At 43.5% G+C, this 22,279-nt stretch overlaps 1 protein-coding gene across 2 annotated transcripts in view; it reads left to right on the forward strand.

Moving 5' to 3' along the window:
- POLA1 (DNA polymerase alpha 1, catalytic subunit) overlaps nucleotides 1-22,279 on the forward strand; it is a 330,362-nt gene that overhangs the window by 289,377 nt on the left and 18,706 nt on the right. The window lies entirely within an intron of this gene.

Consider the following 22,279-nt stretch of genomic DNA (forward strand, 5'->3'; position numbering starts at 1 on the left):
GACTTCTAGTGGTAGTAGAAAATATTAATATTAATTCCTTTAAAAAGCCTGGCTGTGTTGCTAGATCCATTTGCTTTTCTGTGTTTTTGTGAACAACTGATCAAATTAGATTCGTCACTCTTGGCTTGTGGTGATTTGAAATTGAAATGGAATATATTAAAGCAGCCAACCACACTGATTACATTGCAAGCCTCATTTAATTTCATACATTCACACATTACAGTGAAAGACGGCTTTTTTTTTTTAAATGCGTGATTGTGACTGTACCTTGAGCAACTCCAAAGGTCATCTGTAATGGGCACGTAATTTGTTAGTGTTAGATATCTGATTTATGGAAGGTGTTTCTCAGCCTGATTTGTACTACTGGTAAATATGGCAAGCATCAAAAGTCAAATCTGTTAGTTCAGCCTGTCACATTTGGTGGTATTGTCTTATTCATTGGTCAGTAGACCACAGTAAATCACAGAATAGCTGTCATCCTTAAATCGTGAAAGTGCCAGTACAGAACCCCTGTAGTACAGGGGTTAAATGAGCTATTCTTCTTAAGAGGACAGACTGGCCTAGGTGAAGGTTATAAGAGTATTACCAGCTCAGCTAACAGCACTTGATCACAGCTACTTGAGCCTAGTCCCAAAAAAGGCTATAAAAGAACTTTCGTAGTTTGTAACAGTGAGAACATTTCTGAGCTTGCTCTTTTTTTTTTTTTTCAGACAAACCTTTTATTTAAGGAATAAAGGAATACAAACTCGATGCATTTCTTAAGTACAACTTTAGGAATATAGTGATTCTTCTGTACCCACCGACACTCCCACCCCTCGTCTTCCTGCTCTCTTATTCCCAGTCTTATTTTATACTAAGATCTATTTTCAATTAATTTCATGCATAGAAGTTTAAGTCTATAGTAAGTAAAGAGTTCATCAATTTGTATGAAAAAATAAGAAAAAATTAAAGAAAAATTAAAAAAAAACTTTCTCAACAGTTGAGCCAAGGGCTGTTCAAAGTTCAAAGCCATTGCATCTCGAAGTTAATTTTTTTTTTTGAGAAACTTAATTAACTTCAAAGAAGGACCCAAGAATGAAACATCTTTTGTGAGCACTTAGACATAACTGTAGCTTATGAGACATAAGAATATCCTCCACTTAATACATTAAAAGAAAGTCAGTCTTTGGGAACAAGCTTTGTCATTAATTGAAGAAACACCTAAGAAAACAAGCAGTGGAGTTTTGGCCTAACTAAAACTTAATGAGACACAAGTGTATCCTCCATTTAAATACACTAAAATGGAGTAGATCTTTGAAAACAAGTTTTATTGCTAATGCTCCTAATACAACTCTTTATGGGCAGAGGTCCTGCATGGAAGGTTAGTGCACAGTGACTCCTGTTGTTAATTTAACAATTAACACTCTTACGTATGACGTATCACATATGACGTCATTGATCACCCGAGGCTCTTGACGTAAGCTGCCTAGGCTATGGAAGCCTTTTGAGTCCACAAACACTGTCAGTTTTTTCCCCCTTTTCTTTGGCAGTGAATTCTTGTAACTTCATTAACTCTGTGCCTTCTGTGTGACACATGGTGGCCCCCTGAGATCCAGCGCAGGATTAAGATACATAGTCTCTGCTCTCAAGAAGACAGTCGGATACAACCAGTTGTCCTACAGCACAATTTTTACAACATGAAGTGTTTTTTTAAAAAAAGATTTATTTATTTATTTGAAAGAGTTACACAGAGAGAAGGAGAGGCAGAGAGAGAGAGAGAGATCTTCCATCCACTCGCTGGTTCACTCCCCACATGGCCGCAACAACTGGAGCTGTGTTGATTCCAAGCCAGGAGCTTCTTCTGGGTCTCCCACGTGGGTGCAGGGGCCCAAGCACTTGGGCCATCTTCTACTGCTGTCCCAAGCCACAGCAGAGAGCTGGATTGGAAGTGGAGCAGCCAGGACTTAAACCGGTACCCACTATGCCACAGCGCCAGCCCCCATGAAATGGTTTTAACTCTCTGTCAGGAACCTGGCTGCATTAGGCAGTCCCGTTGCTCATAACTTGATCCCACGTAGCAGGTATAACTGGGCTCTGGGAGAAAAGGCTGTCCTTGGCTGTATAAGATCTCTCAGCTGCCTTGTTTGGGAGTTCAGCAGCAGAGTTGCCTTTTATTTTGGTTATGATGGTGGAGACATTCATTTTGATCTGCTTATACTTGGAGTTAGAGTCCATTCAGAGATGTGTAGGTTTGGTTTTGTGGGCTTCGATCAACCTATTTGTTATTTCTCGGGTCTCAGCAAGTACGGATACCTAAAATCATTCTTAAAGATTTTATTGTTAAAATTTCTGAATTGAAAAAATAAAACAGAATCCCTCTCCCACTCCCTGTTGGAAGAATTACTTTAATAACTTTTCTTAAAAATATAACCCAGGATTTCCTGGGGAGTGAACTCCATTGTTAGAAACAAAATGGACTTCGTAGACTAGTGTAGGGGAAGAAAAGCTGAAGAGTTGAAAATGAGCAACATTCCCAATCTGTGTTCTTGGTAATTCTGATGCCACTAGTATTTGCAGAGGGAGTAGATTTCCTGACCTAAGAAGTGTAGAAAGTGCTTTGCTCTGTATCACCATCTCGTTTTACTTTCAATATGTATTAGCACATTTAAGCCTCAAAAATACCCCACAGTAGTCTCATTTTGTTTTAAACCAGTTTGTGATTGTGAGGTATAGTTTGGGAAATACCTAAATAGAACTTTGGCAACTGTTTGGTCTTCTTTATCTTTGATTAATGAATCAATAATTTTTAGAAATTTAAGCCTGTACTGTATCCTGAACAAACTTAGAGAGTATTTATTGCATATGTATTATGTGCTTAGCCACTATGAGGGACAGAAAATAAGTTTCAGTGTGACCCTGACTGAGCCTGCTCATTGATACAGTAAGCCCAGCACCACAAAGCTCAGTGAGCCATATGGAAAAGTGCCTTGCACAGCAGCCCACTGCAGAAGCAACCACTTGGCTCTGGCGTCCAAAAGTCTGCTTGCCTGGAAATGTCTCTAAAAGGCCCTAAGAATGTGGAAGAGGCAAGAGGGGACTAAGAATATAAGCCCTAAAAGAAGGAAGGAAGGACAGAGAGCAGCCATGAACTGGGATTAATAGTACTGGTGGGATTGCAAATAAGGAAACTAGATTCTGGTGAAGGGGACAGACAGGACCTGCATATGGGTCATCACCCATGGGTGTTACCAGCTCCCAGACCTTGGGAGTCATGGACCCCATGCCCCGCTGAAGCTGCCAGCTGGAGTGGTTCAACATTTTAATAGCGTATCCTAGCCAGCTATTTTGAGGACACAAACTCAAATGCCTCTAGGAAGTGGGAAAGAAAGCTGAACTAGCCGGCCAAGCATAAGTAAAAGAGGAGTAGCTGGGGCCATGGCCAGAAGCATACGTTGTTTTCATATAGAACATGGCGTCACGGATTTGCTAAACATTCTGATTTTTCAGTCAGAGCAAAAAATATGGATAGTCCTATGAACATTTCTGATGTCTAAATGCTGGGTCGAGTTTTTGTTTTGTTTAATAAACTTTAGGAAATACTAGGTGAGGACATAAGTGCTGATGGGAGCAAAATGGTATAAGACATTTGGCAATATCTAGTAAAGTTGAAAATGTGCAAACCTAAGACCCAGCAATTCTACTTCTAGGTATATGCCCTAGCGAGAAACCCCCAGGTACTACACCCCCATATATATGTACAGATGAATATCTCAGTATTGTTTAGTATAGTCTCCTAAGCAAGCAAGTTACATATAGAAAAACATAAAATTATTTATACAAATTTTATAAGCAACATTCAAACAATATCTATCTTGGTTATGTTTACACAATTTTTTAAAGATTTATTTATTTATTTGAAAGGCAGGTCAACAGAGAGAGAAAAAGGAGGAGAGATACTTTCCACCCACTGATTCACTCTGCAAATAACTGCAACAGTGAGGTCTAGACCAGGCCAAAGCCGGAGCCCAGGGGTCCATTCTGGTCGCTCACATCGGGAGGCAAGGGCCTATGTACTTGAGTCATCATCCTGCCTTCCTAGGTGCATTAGTAGGGAGGTGGATCAGAAGTGGAGCAGTCAGGACTGGAACTGGCACTCCTGTACAAGCAATGGCTTAACCCTCTGTGCCACAACACCAGCCCTGTTTGCAAAAATTTTTAGTAAAAGCTTAAGGTAGGACAGAGACACATAAATTCAGGAGAATTGTTACCTGGGAAATGGGAAGAGGTGTGGCATGATCTGACTATTGCAAAGGTGACTTGGGCTGCTGCATTAACCTGGCTCCCGGTGGGAGAGGGCTGGTTTGCATTCCAAGCAGTAGAGGTTTTCTCAGCCTCAGAGCTAGTAACGTTTACAGCTGAGCAGTTCTGTGTTGGGAGGCTTTCCTATAACTAAGTAATGTCTCCGAATGCCCCACTTGAGATTCACTAACTAAAGCAGGAAATTTTTAATAATTTATAGGAGGAAATCGGGTAGGACTCACATTAGTGGGGAAAGATTTCGTGGAGGAGATAAAGTGTGAGGTGATCTTTGCAATGGGATGAGACAGTCATTCCAGAGACACTAAGCCTCGACTGTTTTAAAACTTAACGAAACAGCAAGTTTTCCCTTAATCTTATATTCCCCTTGAGTTAGCTTACTCCCTGCCCTCACTTCTTGACATCTGAGGTTCTTTAAGAGACTTGTATGTATGCTCTCCATTCTTCTAAGTTTTTAGTTCACTCAACAGCCCTATTGCTCATACTCAGGTCCCCAGTGACTTCCTTGTTAGCAAACCCAGTGGAATCTTTACTGTCGATCTTTATTTAAATTTTTATTTATTTTTAAAATTTTTTATTTATTTGAAAGAGTTAGAGGAAGAGACAGTCACAGAGGGAGAGAGAGAGAGAGAGACCTTCTATCCATTGGTTCGTTCCCCAAATGGCTGCCATGGGTGGGGCTGGGCTAGGCTGAAGCTAGGAGGCAAGAGCGTCTTCTGGGTCTCCCACATGTGCAGGGGCCCAAGTCCTTGGGCCATTTTCCTCTGCTTTCCCAGGCCTTTAGCAGGGAGCTGGATCAAAAGTGGAGCAGCTGGGTCTCAAACCAGCACCCATATGGGATGCTGGTGTCTCAGGTAGTGACGTTACATGCTACGCCACAATGCCAGCGCCTTTATTTTTGAAATTTATTTGAAGACAGAGATCTCCTACCTGATGGCTTTTTCCCCAAGTGCCCACTCCAGCTGGGGCTGGTACCAAGATCCAAGAACTCATTCCAAGTCTCCCTTCTGGGTAGCAGGGACCTAGCTACTGGAGACAGGGTGCGCATTAGCAGGAAGCTAGAATTAAGAGCAAAGCCAAGACTCAAACCCAAGTACTCTCTCTTTTTTTTTAAGATTTATTAATTTCTTTGAAAGTCAGAATTACACAGAGAGAGAATGAGAGGCAGATAGAGAGAGAGGTCTTCGATCCACTGGTTCACTCCCCAATTGGCCGCAGCAGCTGGAGCTGAGCCGATTAGAAGCCAGGAGGGTCTTCCGGGTCTCCCACACATGTGCAGGGGCCCAAGGACTTGGGCCATCTTCCACTGCTTTCCCAGGCCATAGCAGAGAGCTGGATCAGAAGTGGAGCAGCCGAAAAAAGCTGACAGGAAATGCATGGAAATACTAACAGTCACTTTCCTAAGAAGCAGTGTGTTACCTTTGTAGTTGAGGAGGTGGACATTCTCCATGGATGATCTCATCTGTACTGTACACACCAAGAACTCCAAACCTGACTCCACCAATCCAGTCTTCTTCCAGCCTGACTTTCAGGATCACATACCTGACAGTCTCCCGGGTATATCCACTCCACTGTCCCATGAACACCTCTCACAGTCAAGCCCCAAACTGAAGTTTCCATATCCCTCTTTCCTCACCAGCTATTTCTTTGGTTGTCCCTCTCCTAGTCAGTGGTATGCTCTGCCTGTCCTGATAGCCAAGCCAGAAATTATCCAGTAGACCCTCTTCTCCCTCCACATCCAATCCGAGATTTGAAAGGTGCTTCTCCCTTTCGGTTCATCCCGAAGCGCTCTCCTTCCACGTTTTTCCTTGCTGCCACCATAGTACCAGGCAGTCATCTCAACAGGATTCCAAGACAAATCTTACAGATCTTTCTGCTTCAAGACCTGCTTATCCATTGCAGCAGCCATGAGCCTCATGAGCTTGTCGAGCACTTGCATTGTGGGTAGAGCCACAAAGGCAAATCCGTGGAAGGCGCGCTCTGGAGTTTCTCTGCTGTGTAGCTTGGAACCCAGGTGGTTGGATGTCTAGGGTACGCAGCAACCAGGTGGGGCCTTCCCGGCAGGTATCTGGTTTATTAAGTGTCCAAAAGCGTGGAAATGAAATCAGGAAGAAACTTGAAAACAAACAAAAGCTAACCGTCATCCTCATCCCAGTATGTTTTTAAGCTTCTGTCCTTCTCTGTCTTCCTCCCTTTTCCTTTAAGCAAACTGCCCACATCAGGATCCCGTGTTTAGTCTCCCAGTGCACCTACTGTTCCCTAGTAACCAAATTCTCCTTTCGTGACTCATTGTTGAGTTCATTCATTCAGAAACCTTTCTCAGGGGGGCTGGTGCTGTGGTTAAGATTACTGCCTTTGGCCAGCACTGCGGCTCACTAGGCTAATCCTCCACCTTGCGGCGCCGGCACACCGGGTTCTAGTCCTGGTCGGGGTGCCGGATTCTGTCCCAGTTGCCCCTCTTCCAGTCCTGCTCTCTGCTGTGACCTGGGAGTACAGAGGAGGATGGCCCTAGTCCTTGGGCCCTGCACCCGCATAGGAGACCAGGAGAAGCACCTGGCTCCCTGCTTCGGATCAGAGCGGTGCGCCAGCCGCAGTGTGAGGGCCGCAGCAGCCATTGGAGGGTGAACCAACGGTAAAGGAAGACCTTTCTCTCTGTCTCTCTCTCTCTCACTGTCCACTCTGCCTGTCAAAAAAAAAAAAAAAAAAAGACTATTGCCTTTGACAACACCATCCCATATGGGCACTAACTGGAGTCCTGGCTGCTGCACTTCCCATCCAGCTCCCTTCTAATTGCCTGGGGAAGCAATGGAAGATGGTCCAGGTGTATAGGAGACCTGGAAGAAGCTCCTGGTTACTGGCTTCGACCTGACCCAGCCCTAGACATTAAGGCAATTTGAGAAAGTGAACCAGTGGGTGGAAGATAGATTGATCAATCCATCTCTCTCCCCCGCCTCCATCTCTGTAAATCTGCTTTTCAAATAAACAAAATCTTTTTTTTAAATGGTCAACCCTTAAACAGAAGGATATTAGATAAAATGGTCCCCTCAGAATGAGTCCTGAAATGCTACCTAAATTTATTGTTAAAACAGCAGTATTATATCAGTGTTCTGTTTCCCTGGAATATTTATCCATCAGTATGTATCTAGGATGACTGACAAACTTAGGGAACCCTAACTGAGGTATTTACTAAGGGGAAAATTTTCTAAGTTATCTCACAGCTGGCACAGTTTGGCACTTTGATGTAGTGAAACAGCCACAACCCAGAAGAAGTAAAGTTATTTTCAGGTGCTGACATACTGTTTTTACTTTGCCCCTTTTGTTGAACCTTAGAGACTTTTCTATCAACATGTTGCTTTTTTCCCCCTCAGAAGACCTTAATGTTTGTACGTTCAGGGGCACATGGTGTAATAGCAGCATGCTTTTAAAGGAGATGCACTTGCTAGAAGTTTGCAGTTAACTGTTCCCGCCGTAACCTTGAGTGCTTCCGTAGAGATGCGCTCCAGCGCAGCCCCTTTTCCCTCCTACTGCCGAGCTGTAAGCTGGCCATTATTACTTGCTTTGCCTGCTTCGTGTCTGCTCTTTTTCCCATTTTGGTTGGTGGGGTATCCTTTGGGTATCCCTTAGGTATCTAGAGCACTCCTCCTACCTGCCTCCTTCCCAACCTCTAAAATAAAGGGAACCTTCTATTTTACTTTTCTTTCTTTCTTTTTTTTATGGTGGAAAAATATGCATTTAGAATGAGCCAGCTGGACTCAGTGTCGATGATCCCCATTTTGATGGCACCGTCCAGAGCATCCTAGTCAGGAGCCAGCGCACACACGCACACACGCCTTCTTCTCTCCGTCAGTCTGATCAGGGGTTGACTCTGAGCACATCAGTGTCAGAGTTTCTTCATAGCCTGCTTGATCTGGTGCTCGTTGGCCTTGACATCCACAATGAGCATGGGTGTGTTGATGTCTTCTATCTTCATGCAGACTGGTGAGGGGCAACTTGATGATGGCATAATAGTCAAGCTTGTTTCTCCTGGGGCTGCTCTTCTGAGGATATTTGCACTGCCGCCGGAGGCAGAGTGTCTTGGGCCCTCAGAACATGGGTGGCATGTGGATTTTTTTTCTGGCTATGAACACCTTTGAGCATTGCCTTCCTGGCCTTCAAAGCCTTTGGTTTGGCTTCGGCTTTGAGAAGGGCAGGAGCTTCCTCCTTCGCCTTTAGCACCATCTTGGTGAAAAGCTATTTGCACTTTTCAAAAGTGAAGAGTTCGTTTCTGATGTGATTATATTACTCTTTCCAAGATTATTTGTATTGTTAGCTTTAACTTGCTTTGTGTGTGTTGCAGGAATGCCAGACGTTAGCAAGCTGTATTTGCAGCAGGGATACTTTTCCTATTTCTGTAGTCACACAGACACAAAACTGTCCTTAAGACCAACCGTAAAAGCATACCTAACTTGCTTCCTCTCCCAGTGCCTGGGGAGCAGTGAAAAGAGACCTCTCGGGCTGACACTGTGGCATAACAGGTTAAGCCACTCCTCTGATGCCAGCATCCCATATGGGCACTGGTTCGAGTCCCAGCTGCTCCACTTCCAATCCAGCTCCCTGTTGATGTGCCTGGGAAAGCAGTGAAAGATGGCCCAGGTCCTCGGGCCCCTGCATCCACTTGGGAGACCTGGATGAAGTTCCTGATTTCGACCTGGCCCCACCCCAGCCGTCGTGGCCATTTGGGGAGTGAACCAGCAAATGGAACATCTGTGTGTGTGTGTGTGTGTGTGTAAGTAAGTGTGTAACTTTGCCTTTCAAAAAAATAAAAAGAAAGAGACCTCTGTGTTGCTTCTCTTCCCAAAGCAACCAAAACTTACTAAGACTTCTCCCTACCGTAGCTGTCACCAAGAACAGGGTTTACCTGAGCACAGCCAGCCCTGTAATGGAGGGTCTCTACTGCACATGCCAGATAGACCCTGACCTGGGAGCTGAAAAAAATTCTCAGTGTCTAGGGCAGGACCCAGCTGTCAGTGCAGTTTAATCCCAGTGTGCAATGATAATTGAAAGCCTTGGCTCTAAAGTTTTGCCCACCTTCATTCCCCTCAAAGCTGGTTCCTAGACTTAGAATAAAGCCATTAGGTTCCCTAGGGGAAGAGCACCATATTGTTTGTCATGACAAACTGGAACGCTACCACCCACTGACAGCTGTCATTTATTGACTCCTTATGTGTCAGACACTCAGCTATGTCTCTGTATGTTACCTTTACGTTTTTACTTCATCTTTATATATATTATATTTACTTTTCATACTTTACTGTATTTTACTGTTTAATCTTAACAATGAAAGGAGTCTTATTACCATCTCACAGAGAGGAAAAGGAAACGTTAAAAAAAGGTAGATGCTGTGATCAAAGTCACAACGAGTAAGTAAAGGGAGCAGTTGGTAATAATATTGATCATATGTTAGATCAAGAACAAAGAAGGGAAAAACTGTTAAAAAATTAGTTTGAGTGTGTACTAATTACAATAAATTATACCAACAGTTTACCATTTGTACCTAATTATAATATAGCACAATAATGATTCTGATTATAAATACCATTAAACAGATACCATATTAATTTGGGCAAATTTCTTTTGATTACAGAATAGCATAAATCTTTATTATAAGTAGGTATGGAATGAACAGCTAATAACCATTGCTAACATTTTATTGAGTGTTTACTATATACTAGGTAGGAGAGTGAGTACTTTTAAGTGTATTTCATTTAACCTTAAGAAAGACTATGAGGGCGGTACTCTGACTGTCATAAGAGGGGAGGAAATGGAGGCTAGCAGATGTTTAGTAGCTTACCTGGTAAGTGGCACATCCAGACATTGCAGCCAGGGCTGAGAACTCCAGAGGTCACACTCTTCAGCCCTTCAGTATTCCATTTCCTTGTATAATCGCTACAAATGAATAGGATAGTTCACATCTGCTCAGCCTTTGCACTTACTACTAATGCAGGCTGGTTGTCCATTTGGAACTTTTAAGTGGTTTGAGAGATGGGTATAATTATTTTGAAAGTCCACAAGAGTTTCCTTCTATGTTATTAATAGTTTTCATTTTAAATATATGTAATGGTAACCCCATGAATTCTCACTTACTATATAAGAACAATCCCAACTCATTTATTCTCCTCTCCCTCCAATGACATAGGACCAATATGTCCTCTTAGATTAAATAATAAACTAATAATAATTATTATAACAATAATAACTTCCAGAGTCATCTTAGTTCCTTGAGAGCTTGTTTGGAGGTTCTAGCAGGGGAGCGCAGCTACTCGTATACCCTTGACCGAAGACCGGTCCTCCTCTAGCGGGGATGGTCGTCCTCTTCGACCGAGCGCGCAGCTTCGGGAGGGACGCACATGGAGCAGTGAGGGAGGAAGGGGACACCCGCCTAGCCAGCCAGATCAGCCGAATCAACCCTGGCGATCAATGGGGTGACAGATGTCGCAGCCAGATCGCCCTCACATCCTAGAGTCATCTTAGTTCCTTAAATTGTGTTCCATTAAGAAATGATGGAATCTTTATATATATAAGCCAATCATTTTATACTTAAAAACTGACCCCCAAAACACACCATAGAAAGGCCTGATTTAATAAACATTTTTATAGTGTTTCAGATCTAAGTTCAAAAGATTATCTGTAAAACAATGAACTTAAACCTACTTGACCTTCAACAAAATAATCAGCATGATAGTATGCCAAGAAATTGCATGGCATGTCTGATTCTGATTCAATGGTGATGGAGAAAGAGCCACCATGCCCTTTTTTTTTTTTTTTTTTTTTTTTTTTTGACAGGCAGAGTGGACAGTGAGAGAGAGAGACAGAGAGAAAGGTTTTCCTTTGCCGTTGGTTCACCCTCCAATGGCCGCCGCGGCAGGCGAGCTGCAGCCGGCGCACCGCGCTGATCCGATGGCAGGAGCCAGGAGCCAGGTGCTTTTCCTGGTCTCCCATGGGGTGCAGGGCCCAAGCACCTGGGCCATCCTCCACTGCACTCCCTGGCCACAGCAGAGGGCTGGCCTGGAAGAGGGGCAACCGGGACAGAATCCGGCGCCCCGACCGGGACTAGAACCCGGTGTGCCGGCGCCGCTAGGCGGAGGATTAGCCTATTGAGCCGCGGCGCCGGCCCACCATGCCCTTTTAAAAGACTTCTGGGGCTGGCTTTTGGCCTATTGGTTAAGATACCCTGATCCCCTATCAGAGTGCCTGGGTTCAATATCTGCCTCTAGCTCCTGGCTCCAGCTGCCACCCATGTCAGAGATCTGGATTGAGTTCCCAGGCCCAAGCTTTGTCCAGTCCAACCCAGTCCAGGTGATGCATGCTTTTGGAGAGTGAACCAGCACAAGGGGAAAGTCACTCAGTGTCTCTATTTCTTAAAGGTTTATTTATTTGAAAGGCATACTTAGAAAGGGAGCGGCGCAGAGAGAGAGAGAGATCTTCATCTGTCTCCAAATGGCTGCAATGACTGGGGCTGGGCCAGGCCAATATCAGGAGCCTGGAACTCTATCTAGTCTCCCATGTGGGTGGCAGGGTCCCAGGTACTTGGACTATCATCTGCTGCTTTCTCAGGCACACTAGCAGAGAAGCTGGATTGGAAGTAGATCAGTTGGTAGTTGAATCAGTGCTTACATGGGATGACAGTGTCACAGGCAGTGGCTTAACCCACTATGCCACAGCACATGCTCCAGTAAATTTTTTTGAGGGACTCCTTGTCTCACCTTGTCAAACCCTTCTTTGAATGATTATAGCTGGTAGAAGAACTCATGGGCTTAGAGGCCAGAAAACTAGAATTCCCGTTGTAATCTGTTTTAACTCTGCAATAGATTTCTGTCCCATGAGTTTTCCCACCTTAAAATGCATAAAAACCAATTTTCAGCATTGCTCAAAAAGATGTTGCAGAACCAAGAATAACTTGGTAATGCTTCAGTGTCCGTCATTCATAGTTAGTGTGTAGATGAAATGGTGTTGTGTGTATATAGTTTAAATCCAATCAATGAAACTTATTTGATAAATAATGTTAAGTTCTGTCACCACTCAGAACTCCTTGTGATGATATTGAGAACCTACATAACCTCTTCAAAAGTCCCTTAAAAACAAAAGGAAAGTGATGTACTAAGTCAGTAAAATCCCATTTTTAACCACTTAGAAATAAATTATACCTAATATTTCCCACACATTAATAACTGCATGCCAGTCTGTTTTGGTAGCACCAAACTTACTGTTTAAATTTTTTTTAAAACTTATTTTATTTTATTTGAAAGCTAGAATTAAAGAGAGAGAGAGAGAGATTTTCCATCCACTGGTTTAGTCCACATATGGCCACAATGGCTGGAGCTGGGCCAGGCTGAAGCCAGGAACCAGGAGCTTCATCCGTATCTCTAACATCAGTGCAGAAGCCCAAACACTTGAGCCGTCTCCGACTACTTTCCCAGGCACATTAGCAGGGAGCTGGATCGAAGTGGAGCAGCCGGGGCTCGAACCAGCACCCATTTAAGATGCAAGCGTAGTAGGCAGCAGCTTTACCCACTACACCACAATGCCAGCTGAACATCATCAGTTAGGCAGACACACCTTCTAGCTTGATACTACTAAAGATCCACCAGTTCACAGACCTTCAGCTAAAAAATGTCTTAGGATAATTGCACCCCAAAATGGAAATATCACTTCAAAGTTGTTAATTGATACAAAAAATTTTGAAGTCCATACATAGTTTTTTTTAATAACATGCATTTTCCACAAACTCTTCATGGACTCTTCTATGCATGAATTTCAAGAATTTTTTGCACCAAAATATACCTATTTTTTAATTCCATTTTCCATGAAGTTGAGGTGCCCTCAGAGTTCTTTGTTTCATTACAGCAGCTTCTTCCTGTGTATCTCTCTTCCACTTCATTGTGAGATCCTTAGAGCCAAACTAATTGGCTTTTCATCTTTGTGTTGCTAAGCACTGACACCAACAGTGTCTCATGGTGGATGACAAGTGAATGGATGGATAAAAATCAAAAAAGCTTCCTGACCTCAGCACCATTATTCCTTGCCATTTTGTAATTCTTGGCAAGTCAGAAGGCCAGGTTCTATGGCTGAGCTCACAAAAGTTCAGCTGTATTACAGGAGGTAGTGCCTGTGCCTTCACAGTTTTGGCAAAAAAGAAAAGGTGATCAGCCAACCAAACCCCTGCATTAGAAAACAGGAACATGGAGTGGACATTGTGGCACAACAGTTAAGTGGCCACTTTGGGTGCCAGCATCCCATGTCTAGAGTGTCTCGTTCAAGTCCCTGCTGTTCCAGCTTCTTGCTACTATGCACCCCAGGAGGCAGCAGATGATGGCCTAAGTTCTAGGTTCCCTGCCACCCACGTGGGAGACCTCAATGGAGTTCAGGGCTCCTGGCTTTAGCCTGGCCTGGTCCTGGCTGTTGCGAGTGTTTGAAGAGTGAACCAGCAGGTGAAATATACCGCTATCAACTTATCTGTCTGTCTTTATCTCTCTTTGTTGCTCAACTTTTCTAATAAATAATTAAAGCTTTAAGAAAAAAAGGAAAGAAGACTGATTGTGGGAATGTTTTCTTTTTCTGCTGTATGTTTCTGCAACTTTTTTCATATCTTCCAAGTTTAGATCTGGAATCTTCTTAATAGTCTCTGGTCCTTTTATTTGTATATACTTGAGAGGCAGGATTCTTCCATCCATTAGTTCACTCCCCAAATGCCCACAAAATTAGGGGCTGAGCCAGGAGCCAGGAACTCAGTTCACATCTCCCACATAGGTGGCGAGGACTCAAGTGCTTGAGCCATCATCTGTTGCCTCCCAGGGTGTATATTAGTGGGAAGCTGGACTCCAAAGCAAAGCCAGGACACAAACCCAGGTACTGCATTATGGGATGTGGGCATCCCAAACAACATCTTAAGGGCCAGCCCCAAGTTTCTGGTTTTAAAAGGAACAAAGGTATCAGAGTCTTCATTCCTCAATATTCTCACCTCCAGTTGATGATTCAGATGAGGAAAGTTTCTGAAACCTTATCAAGTACTTTATAAGACAGTAGAAGCCCTGTATTTAGTAGTGTCTAACTGAAGTTTGTTTTAGTAATTTAGATAATGTCCTTGTATTTATTATTATGTTTATTCCTTATAGTTCTCATTTGAAGCAATAGTAACTGTTTCTTAATGACAGGAACATATCTTCCAGTTTTTTTTTCTTTTTAAAGTATTTCCATTTATTAGACTTAAACCCTTGAATGCCAACTGTGTCTCCTAACAAAATCTGATTTCTTTCCAGTGCTATTTAATGGGAAGGTCCCTCCTAGTTCCTTGTGGACATCTGCCCTAAATGTACCTGAAATGTATTGTCATTTTCTAGTGGGGGAAATGGGAATATTACTACTGCCCCCACCCCCCCTTTGTCATCTGTCAACTTGATTAGAACACTCCAAGTCAGCCTTCTAACCCTACTCTCCGGTTGGTTTTACTTTTTTACCCTTTGGATTTATTAAGTCCTTGTCTTTTCAACGATAGTGTGAAGAATTAGCTTGATGTTGTAAAAGCTACATTGGTCGCTTTGATGTCAGACTTAGAAAATAGATTTTCAAAGGACAGCAATAATCTGTTTGAGGGCACCAGATCACATGGCCCTGTCTGGTGACAATCATTTCTTCACTCGTGCCCCATTTTCCTTAAGCAAATACACTTAGGGTACTCTTCAGTGCTGGTGTATATAAAGGATGGTCTCCAAAAAGAGATTGGCAGCTTTAATTTGTTTGATATGTGCAATCATAGTCCGTGTTAAATTCAAAATGCTTGTCCAATCAAGGATTCAATATAGAAAAGAGTCAGTAACAAGCACGCTGCACACTGTAATAAAGAAATCTGTTGATTGAAAACAGTTTGTATATTTTGGAAATGATAGGGAATGTAATTGGTAAGAAAGGAAAGGATAGGGCTTTGTGAATAATGGGAAATAGAGCATATTTTTTACTGATAAGACTAACTCAATTTAATAAAATTTAGGTGTGATTTCTGTGTGCCAGATAATAAGAAAGGTAGTTCTTTTGTTACTCTAAATTGTCATGGTTATTGGAGTGACTTTTTTTGGTCTTGTTTTCAGTGAGAACAACTTTCATGGGTCAAATTTGAGGCAGTGGTGGGTGCTATGCTTCAGTTAGTTGAGAACCTTGACAGAACATCTTTCTTTTGTTTTCTTATCTAAGAAGACTAGACAGATTTTTTTTTTAACTATTTTTGGATACAAGTGCTACATGAATGCGTTTTTGTGGTAGAAGATCCAAACAACAGGCAAGTGTAGGTTAGTGATTTTGTTACTTCCAATGAGTTACAATAGTGAGTGACTTGTCACTTGTACAGAACCAATCAGAACATGGCAGGTTTGGGGTATTCTTTCCCGTGACACTTTTCCCCAGCTGTTAGGTCATCATGGTAGAGATACTGACACCCACCCTACCAGGCACCCACAAGTTGGATTTCACCCCTCCAGATAAACACCCCAAAATAGGTATGTATTAAGCAGCTTGAGTTTTTGTGTTAACTAATCACGTAAGCACTATCATTGTAAGTAAGCGTGCCTTAAACTTGTAGTAATCCGACTGAGAGAATGTAAAGGGTGAGTTTTTCTCCCTCTCCTTAGTATTATTACCTCAGTATTCTAATATGTGGACCAAGGTATCATTTGAAGTTGAAAGGTAATTAAGGGGCAGCACTGTGGCATAGTAGGCTAAACCTCCACCTGCGGTGCCAGCATCCCATATGGGTGCCAGTTCAAGTCCCTGCTGCTCCACTTCCCATCCAGTTCTCTGCTATGACCTGAGAAAGCAGTAGAAGATGGTCCAAGTCCTTGGGCCCCTGCATCCACATGGGAGACCAGGAAGAAGCTCCTGGCTCCTGGCTTTGGATCGGCTCAGCTCAGCTGTGGCTGTTACATCCATTTGGGAAGTGAACCAGTGGATGTTAGACCTCTTTGTCTCCCTCCCCACCTCTCTCTGCCTCTGCCTTTCAAGTAAACAGATAAATCATTTTTAAAAAAGTAAGGTAATTAGAAGAGAGATTTAACAAAAAAGGAAATCCAATGTGGAGGATTTAATTTTTAAAATTACTAGAAACTAGAAATGTGTTTAAAATCAAATGTTTGAAATAATTTATTGAAAATTATGAGCAGGTTGGATGGAAGATACCTCTCTAGCTTGTTCTTGTTCTTGCTCTCTCGTGTTAATAAAAATAAACTTGAAAAGTTACAAGCAGGTACACCTGGAGTTTTGTTGGGTGGATCAGAAATCCTCTGAGAGCCCCAGCCCTGGGCTTGGGCAGCAGCCTGGCATCATCCCTGTCCCCCATCTCAGCTCATTTCCTTCCTTTCTTGAGGGTAGAGGGACTCTTGCTTCCCAGGGGCCATGCATTGGACAGAATATGCTCTTCCTAAACTTCTTTTATCTTCCTAAACCTACTGCACGTCCTAAACTTATTTGCTACACAAGTCTAGCAACCTGAACTGAGAAAGGATCTCTTGCTCCTTCTCCACCCCCAGTTCTAAATCCTTAGATAAAGCCGGCAACGTCACAGTTCAGAATAGCTGCTAGGGGCTTCCTATGTGCGCAAGGAAGCAGGCCAGTAATCTGGAAGAGGTTTTCATGATCCTGGCTGCCACAGGTTTGCAGAGCACTGTGCCTGTCTGAGCAGCATCTGGAGAACTCCTAAAAATCTAACAAAATAAGGGAGTTTTTAAAATAACCTTTCCTGGGGCCATCAAAGAAGGATGTACTTTTCTCTGAAGGGAAGAGAGAACCTCCACTTTGCATATGGCCCTGTCTGAATACCGACGGAGTTTGTGGACTCAAAAGGCTTCCATAGCTTCTGGTGGTCACTGGCTTCAAAAATAAAGAGTGTTAATTGTTAAATCAACAAGAGTTACTGTGCACTTACTCCCCATGTTGGACATCTGTCCTCAATGAGGTGTACTGTGAGAATTAACAGTAAAGCTTGTCTTCAAACTGCTTTATACTGTGTGTGTCTGTGTGGGTGCAGACAGTTGAAATTCCTACTTGTATAGATTTGGTCTTCTGTATATAAAGAGAATTAAAAATGAATCTTAATGAAGAATGGGATGTGAGAGGGAGTAGGAGATAGGACGGGAGTGGGGGTGGGAGGGCAGGTATGGGGGAAGAACCACTATAGCCCTAAAAGCTGTACATATGAAATTTATATTCATTAAATAAAAATCTTCAAAAAAATAAAATAACCTTTCCTAAGAAATTTAGGAATATACTAAATCCAGTGGACTTACAGGATGAGGCCAATTTTATTCATCGACAATTTGCTTGCCTGTTGCTAATTAGCTGGAAAAAGTGGGTATTCACCAAATACTGAGTTCCTGGTCCTTTTTCCTTCCATCAAGCCAATTTGCCTTGGGTGTTGAAGAGGGTACCCTAGATAAAAACACCAACACTTTGGCCTGAGGAAGACGTGTGTAAGGTCTCTTGGCAGGCCTGGTGGACTCCGTCGTGACATTAAGAAACTTCGTCCAACTTTATCACTTGAGTCTGAGCCTTCTAGGTTGCCTCCATGGCTTTAGGCTGTGTCTGCTCTAGAACATTGCTAGTGTTTAGGGTCCTAGCTTGGCCTGTGTCATGCGTATCTCCTGAGGGTCCTCCCTCTTGCTGGAGTGACCCAACTGTGGAACCTGCAGTGGCAGCTCTCTCCAGCCACTCCCATTCCTCCATAATACTGTCATCTTCCAAATACAGAGGCAGGCTCTCCTCTCCATTTATTCCTAACTAACTGGCCTCTGCATGATCTCCCTGTGCTCAGGAGTCCTCCCTGGGAGCCACCATCTTTCTTTGGCACCATCCTCATTGTATTGGCTGTTACCACGAGAGCAAACCTGTATGTTCAATTTCCCTGGTTAGACATCCTATCTGCCACACATCCCCCCCCCCCCACACACACACGCATGCACATAACTAGGTTTCTCTTACATCTGGTGGATGCCTCCAGTTCTTGGCCCATTTGCCAAGCAGAAATGGCATGAATTCTGTGTTTGAAGATTTTTTTCCCCCTGGGCATGAATTCTTTTAGGTAGTTTTATTTCTTCCCATCAAATCCCCACACTACCAGAAAAGTAGGCATTTCATTTAAAAAAAAAAAAATCACCTAGGCCGGCGCCGCAGCTCGCTAGGCTAATCCTCCGCCTGCGGTGCTGGCATCCCATATGGGTACCGGCTTCTAGTCCCAGTTGGGGTGCCAGTTCTGTCCCGGTTGCTCCTCTTCCAGTCCAGCTCTCTGCTGTGGCCTGGGAAGGCAGTGGAGGATGGCCCAAGTGCTTGGGTCCTGCACCCGCATGGGAGACCAGGAGGAAGCACCTGGCTCCTGGCTTCGGATCGGCACAGCGCGCCGGCGGTAGCAGCCATTTGGGGGGTGAACCAACGGAAGGAAGACCTTTCTCTCTGTCTCTCTCTCACTCTCTCACTCTCTCACTGTCTAACTCTGCCTGTCAAAAAAAATCATCTATAAATTGCTTGACAGGAAAAAAATCTCATCCTAAGGTGTCCTGGTGTTTACTGGACAGTTGTGAAAATTGGGCCTTTCTGACCAGGAGGTGGTCATCCTATGCGAGAAACCGAGGATAGCGGTTCTCAACCAGGACGATTTGGTCCCCCAAGGGACATTTGACAAAGTCTAGAGATATGTTTTGTTGTCACAACTGGGGATTGGGAGGGAAGCTGATCGTGCCATCTTTTCAGTAGACATAGGATACCCCCACAATAAAGAATTAATGTCAAAATCTTAGTCGGTCGAGAAACCTAATTTAGGGCTACTGAGATGATGTGCGAGTGAGCTGGTGAGGAAGGGCTTGGGGTCACTGGCAGTACCGAGGAAATCCTAGATAGTATTTCTTGAGCTCAAAGGACATTAGTAGCAGGAAGTGTAGCAATGATCTTCTGGGTACAAAGAAAATGACTTTGGTCTTTGTGTAACTAATTTCACAGAAAGGCAACTGTGCTGAATCGGTGTGGAGCAGAGGTTTATTTATTAAATAAGCTTGCTTTATTTTTCTTTTGAGAGGCAAGAGAGATCAAACATCTGTTGATTCACTCCCCAAATGCCCACCACAGCTGTGGCTGGGCCAGGCCACAGCAGGGAGCCAGGAACTCAATACATGTCTCCCACCCCAACTACTTGAGCCGTTAATGCTGCCTCACAGGTTTTGTATTAGTGGGTACCTGGAATCAGGAGCCAGACCTAGAAATCAAACCCAGGCACTTTAATGAGATGTGGACATCTCAGTTGCTAGACCAAATGCCTGGCCCTAAATTCACTTTAAAATAATACTAATAAGCTTACGAAAATAACTATTTTCCAAAACAAAATGATTACAAGGACAGCATTGTTTAAAATTTTTGCAGCGTTCTTTCATCTCTGACTTAATAGAAGATGACTGATTGCTCATGTCTGTTTCTGTATTCAGTCTTTAACAACATCATACTTCATATAATTGAAAACTCTGCTATGAGTTCAAGAAAGAATGACAGTAAAAAAGACCAACAGTATTTTAGGATAATTTCAGAACACTTTTAACCTTGAGGATCCCTGAAAGGGGATCAGAGTCGCCCCCAGGGGTTCCTGGCCCACATTTGAACTCCTGTTCCAAATCAAGGGGACTTGCAGACCAGAATGGGGGGGGGGGGGAGTCACACCTTTATTTTCACTGCTCTCCACCTGAAAGTCAGCAGGCCCTTCCATTTGGATGGAAGTCTCCCACTAAGGTGGTATCAGCAGCGTCTAGGAGTCCATCACTAATGGAAGTCGAGGATACCGTCAGATCACATTACAGTTGTTGCACAGATCTAAGATAGCACTGAACTTCATCATTTCTTTGAAATTCCCATGGCTACAGCATTAGATCTTAATGCCTTAATAAAAAAATACATATATTATTATACCACAAATAGGCCCTTAAAATATGAGTAGACTTCAGAAAAAGTTCACGGAAAAACAGAATAGGAAGATAAACTGATTTGGGTACACAGAACTTTTAAATCTGTGCATTTTTTTCATAATACTCATCCCATGCACTTCTGGAAGACCTCGCATGTTGTGATAGATGTATTTTAGTTGCCTTACTTTGCAATCCTGTATATTTTACCTATTTTTAAAATTAGTTTATTTGAAGGCGGTGACAGAGAGGGAGACAGAGGAGAGATCTTCTATACACTGCTTCACTCTCCAAATGCCTGCAACAGTGGGGCTGGGACATGCTGAAACTCCAAACCAGGGACTACAGCTGGGTCTCCCATGTGGGTGGCAGTGGTCCGTACATGAGCCTTCACTTGCTGCCTCCCAGGTACATCAGCAGGGAGCTGGACTGGAAGCCCAGAGTAGCAAGGACTTTGTCATGGGCCTAACCCACTGTGCCACAACACCTGCCCCTATTTTACGTGTCTAAAATGATTCTTAGGGACAGTTGTTAGCCTGGCAGTTGAAATGCAAACTGGGCCACCTGTGTCCCATTTCAGAGTGCCTGGCTTCTGCTCCTGACTCCAGCTTCCTGCTGATGTGCACCCTGAGACGCAGCAGTGAGGTGTCACCTAACTGAGTTCCTGGCACTCACTGGATGGAGTTCCTGGCTCTGAGCTCCCAGCTATAGCCTGGCCCAGGACTGACCATTGTGGGCATTTGGGGAGTGAACCGGTGGATGGGAGCATACTCTCTACATGTCTTTCTGTCCGCGTGCCTTTAAAATCAAATAAATAGAATGCTAGGCTAGAACTCGGTGTTCCTCATAATTGTGGAAACAGTCTACTGTCATAGTTGCCCCTGTTGCTACTGAGAAGTTGAAAGTCTTTCTGTGGGCTGGCAGTGTGGCATAGCAGGTTAAGCTGCCACCTGCCATGCTGGCATACTGCTCCACCTCTGATCCAGCTCCCTGCTAATGTGCCTGGGAAAGCAGTGGAGGATGGCCCAAGTGCTTGGGTTCTTGCACCCATGTGGGAGACCTGGATGGAGTTCTGGCTCCTGACTTCAGCCTGTCCCAACCATGGCCATTGTGGCCATTTGGGGAGTGAACCAACAGATGGAAGATCCCTCTGTAAACTCTGCCTTTCACATAAATAAATAAATCTTTTTTAAAAAGAAAACAATCTTTTAAAAAACAAAGCCTTTCTGATTGCTAATCCTTTATGAACGTGACCCTCTTACATTGTTCTTTCCTTTTTAGGAACATGCAGAATTTCCTTTTTGCCAGGTTTGCAAGGCTCTTTGTTCACCTATTACCTCATATTCTGCCCTCATCAAATCTGGTGGGATAGAGTTCTTTGTGACTTTTTTCTCCTTTTTTGGATTCTAGATGACACTCATAATTTAAACTATAAAGAAATTAATATGCTAATAGTAATAATAATGGCTATAATTTATTGAACATTAAGCACCAGATTGTTATTCTAAGTGTGTCCCATGTTTTGACATGTTTTAACTCATTTAATTCTCAGAACAACCTGTGAAGTAGGTGCTGTTGTTACCCCTGCATTACAGGTGGGAGATAGAGGTACAAACAGGTTAAGAAACCTGCTTAGGGGCCGGTGCTATGGTGTAGCAGGTAAAGCCACCGCCTGCAGTGCTGCCATCCCATATGGGTGCTGGTTTAAGTCCTGGCTGCTCCGCTTCCCATCCAGCTCTCTGCTACGGCTTGGGAAAGCCATAAAAGATGGCCTAAGTCTTTGGGCCCCTGCACCCACATGGGAGACCCAGAAGAAGCTCCTGGCTTCGGATCAGTGCAGCTCTGGCTGTTGTGGCCATCTAGGGAGTGAACCAGCAGATGGAAGACTTCTCTCTCTGCCTCTGCTTCTGCCTCTCTGTAACTCTGCCTTACAAATAAATAAATCTGGGGAAAAAAAAAACCCTGCTCAAATGACACAGCAAGTTTATGGCACAGTCAGATTTCACATCCAAACAACCTGGCTCTGG

Source organism: Oryctolagus cuniculus, chromosome X, assembly GCF_051225735.1.
Source record: "Oryctolagus cuniculus isolate XC-2025 breed Fujian yellow rabbit chromosome X, ASM5122573v1, whole genome shotgun sequence".
Lineage (NCBI taxonomy): Eukaryota > Metazoa > Chordata > Mammalia > Lagomorpha > Leporidae > Oryctolagus > Oryctolagus cuniculus.